This window comes from Schistocerca cancellata, chromosome 6, assembly GCF_023864275.1.
Source record: "Schistocerca cancellata isolate TAMUIC-IGC-003103 chromosome 6, iqSchCanc2.1, whole genome shotgun sequence".
Taxonomy (NCBI): domain Eukaryota; kingdom Metazoa; phylum Arthropoda; class Insecta; order Orthoptera; family Acrididae; genus Schistocerca; species Schistocerca cancellata.
In genome coordinates, this window is record NC_064631.1 from 517,624,973 (window position 1) to 517,629,209 (window position 4,237).

At 44.9% G+C, this 4,237-nt stretch overlaps 1 non-coding gene across 1 annotated transcript; it reads left to right on the forward strand.

Moving 5' to 3' along the window:
• Positions 1 to 3,605: 3,605 nt before the first annotated feature.
• Trnas-cga (transfer RNA serine (anticodon CGA)) lies at positions 3,606 to 3,680 on the forward strand. The gene has a single exon. It is a non-coding gene; the product is annotated as a tRNA-Ser (tRNA).
• The last annotated feature ends 557 nt before the right edge of the window (positions 3,681 to 4,237 follow it).

The window sequence follows — 4,237 nt, forward strand, 5'->3', positions numbered from 1 at the left end:
TGCTCGCGGGGACCTTACACGGTATTAGGCAGGTGTATCAGTTTTTTTTTTGGCTCTTCTGTGTACATCTATACCTAGATAGATAGACCTATGCAGGGACCATTTTCTGAGATATTCAAAACTACCTAAAACTTAAATGCACAATTTCCCATTAAAAATGTGGTGTCACCGCCAGACACCACACTTGGTAGGAAGTATCCTTTAAATCGGCCGCGGTCCGTTAGTATACGTCGGACCCGCGTGTCGCCACTATCAGTGATTGCAGACCGAGCGCCGCCACACGGCAGGTCTAGAGAGAGACTCTCTAGCACTCGCCCCAGTTGTACAGCCGACTTTGCTAGCGATGGTTCACTCTATACATGCGCTCTCATTTGCCGAGACGACAGTTTAGCATAGCCTTCAGCTGCGTCATTTGCTACTACCTAGCAAGGCGCCATACTCAGTTACTATTGAGATTGATATTGTGAATCATGTACCTTCAAGAGTGACGTTCATCATTAATGGATTAAAGTTAAGTATGAAACTAAGTACGTCCGCTTTCCGAATTCTAATTCGTTGTCATGTTCAAATGGTTCAAATGGCTCTGAGCACTATGGGACTCAACTGCTGTGGTCATAAGTCCCCTAGAACTTAGAACTACTTAAACCTAACTAACCTAAGGACATCACACACATCCATGCCCGAGGCAGGATTCGAACCTGCGACCGTAGCGGTCGTGCGGTTCCAGACTGTAGCGCCTTAAACCGCTCGGCCACTCCGGCCGGCGTTGTCATGTTCCAGACCTCACGTCTGTATAGTCCTTCCCTGCTCACGCCAGCCTGCGTGAGCTAAAACGCGTGCCTTTCGGCCCCCTCTAGTAAAACGGTGTTGGCTCTTCTGCCAACACAACAAAAAGAATGGTCTGGACGCGGTAACATGGTTTCGTAAGTACATCTACGGCTGAATTAAACGAAGTACTTTTTTACTAAGAAAACATCACCTTTAAATAAACAATAGTTTGTTCAGACTGATATACGTTTGGTGATTTTTCTGTTCTATGCAGTCACACGTTCACTCATTCTAATAGCAGAATGTATGAAAACACACTACTGGCCATTACAATTGCTACACCAGGAAGAAATGCAGATGATAAACGGATATTCATTGGTCAAATATATTATACTAGAATTGACATGTGATTACATTTTCACGCAATTTGGGTGCATAGATTCTGAGAAATCAGTACCCAGAACAACCACCTCTGGCCGTAATAACGGCCTTGATACGTCTGGGCATTGAGTCAAACAGAGCTTGGATGGCATGTACAGGTACAGCTGCCCATGCAGCTTCAACACGATACCACAGTTCATCAAGAGTAGTGACTGGTGTATTGTGACGAGCCAGTTGCTCGGCCACCATTGACCAGACATTTTCAATTGGTGAGAGATCTGGAGAATGTGGTGGCCAGGGCAGCAGTCGAACACTTTCTGTATCCAGAAAGGCCCGCACAGGACCTGCAACATGCGGTCGTGCATTATCCTGCAGAAATGTAGGGTTTCGCAGGGATCGAATGAAGGCTAGAGCCACGGGTCGTAACACATCTGAAATGTAGCGTCCACTGTTCAAAGTGCCGTCAATGCGAACAAGAGGTGACCGAGTCGTGAAACCAATGGCACACCATACCATCACGTCGGGTGATACGCCAGTATGGCGATGACGAATACACGCTTCCAATGTCCGTTCACCGCGATGTCGCCAAACGCGGATGCGACCATCATGATGCTGTAAACAGAACCTGGATTCATTTGAAAAAATGACGTTTTACCATTCGTGCACCCGGGTTCGTCGTTGAGTACACCAACGCAGGCGCTCCTGTATGTGATGCAGCGTCAAGGGTAACCGCAGCCATGGTCTCCGAGCTGATAGTCCATGCTGCTGCCAAAGTCGTCGGACTGTTCGTGCAGATGGTTCTTGGCTTGCAAACGTCCCCATCTATTGACTCAGAGATCGAGACGTGGCTGCACGATCCGTTACAGCCATGCGGATAAGATGTCTGTCATCTCGACTGCTAGTGATACGAGGCCGTTGGGATCCAGCACGGCGTTCCGTATTACCCTCCTGAACCCACGGATTCCATATTCTGCTAACAGTCATTGGATCTCGACCAACGCGAGCAGCAATGTCGCGATACGATAAACCACAATCGCGATAGGCTACAATACGACCTTTATGAAAGTCGGAAACGTGATAGTACGCATTTCTCCTCCTTACACGAGGCCTCACAACAACGTTTTACCAGGCATCGCCGGTCAACTGCTGTTTGTGTATGAGAAATCGGTTGGAAACTTTCCTCATGTTAGACCGTTGTAGGTGTCACCACCGGCGTCAACCGTGTGTGAATGCCCTGAAAAGCTAATCATTTGCATATCACAGCATCTTCTTCCTGTCGGTTAAATTTCGCGTCTGCTGCACGTCATCTTCGTGGTGTAGCAATTTTAATGGCCAGTAGTGTAGTAATGTCAAATAACTGAAAATAATAATTACTAGTTGAAATTGCAACATATGTGTAACTTACGAATCTTGAAATTTGTTAATAATTCAAGATGAATCAGCCTGTGAATCACATTGGATAATCGTGCTGTCGGTCACATACCTGGCATGAAATATTTATTGTAAAGTAGCTAGTTTAAGGACCACGAATCAGGTTTCTGTCTCTGCTCTAAAACTTGAATAAATGAATTACTAGGTGCATCTACGCAATAAATGTTATAGTTCGGCTCCGGTTCCTTATAAAAATATCAGCTATTCTCAAAAAGCAGGACACAAATTTTCGGCTTCCTATTTCTCCCGCTGAGCAGCTGCCCATTACAGTAATTTCAGTTGCTGAAAGTATTTGAGTGACTTCAAAAATATTACGATGAGAGTTTATTTTTTTGTAGGCCCACCGTATTCATTGTGGCACATGTATAAATAATGGTTACAAGTTAAAAACAAACGACTGTTCCCTATCTTAAGGTAGAATACCATTCAGCTTGAGGTATATTCACAAGAAAAGTTGACAGATGTTATGCCAGATCATCTTCAAACAGTCCTCCGGCATGAGCAACATGTTGATTAGAAGAATTTAAGTGAAGATGTCTTTCCGTCTTGAAAGCACTCATGGAAGTGAACGCTTCGGCTTGTATCCTCACCATATGAAAAAGAGGAACATATGAGTGCCCACAAAGCAGACGATAACAGCTTTGCATGGGGCAAATGACTGGCAACTAAGCCGTGGACAACCTACAATTTGAAATTTCCTAGCAGATTAACACTGTGTGCCGGACCGAGACTCGAACTCGGGACCTTTGCCTTTCGCGGGCAAGTGCTCTACAAACTGAGCTACCCAAGCACGACTCACGCCCCGTCCTCACAGCTTTACTTCCGCCAGTACCTCGTGTCCTACTTTCCAAACTTTACAGAAGCTCTCCTGCGAACCTTGCAGAACTAGCACTCCTGAAAGAAAGGATATTGCGGAGACATGGCTTAGCCACAGCCTGGGGGATGTTTCCAGAATGAGATTTTCACTCTGCATCGGAGTTTGCGCTGATATGAAACTGTGTGCTGTGAGGACGGGGCGTGAGTCGTGCTTGGGTAGCTCAGTTGGTAGAGCATTTGCCCGCGAAAGGCAAAGGTCCCGAGTTCGAGTCTCGGTCCGGCACACAGTTTTGATCTGCCAGGAAGTTTCATATCAGCGCACACTCCACTGCAGAGTGAAAATCTCATTCTTGAAACCTACAATTTATTCGAGAGTGGAAAAAGGTTTGGCTCTTCTTCCAGTGTTAATTTGGATATGTTAGCTACATTTCATATGTAGCAATGTATGAGTTAAAATGCACCAAACATAAATTGACCAGCTACTGCATTCTTCACTGTAAAATGCCTAATGGTTTTTTTTATCTTCGAAGTACGTGTTGCAATAACTATGGGCGATAGCAAAAAAGAGAACCAGGTATTTATCAAGCTGTGGTGTGGAACTATAAGATGGAAAAAATGAATTTCTTCCTTAACATCGAACGAGCAAGACTGCATAGCAGAAAACAAATGTGTATCTAAAGACTATGGTTTTTAATCTTTTACACAAAGTGCAGAAGTTTTACGGTGAAACAAAGCAGGGATATGGATGCAGCTTCGCTACGTTTACAGTACATACAACAATTTTTTGAGGCACATTGTATGGCTCGAAATTAGCTCTCCCCACTCCTCCGTGTCTATCATA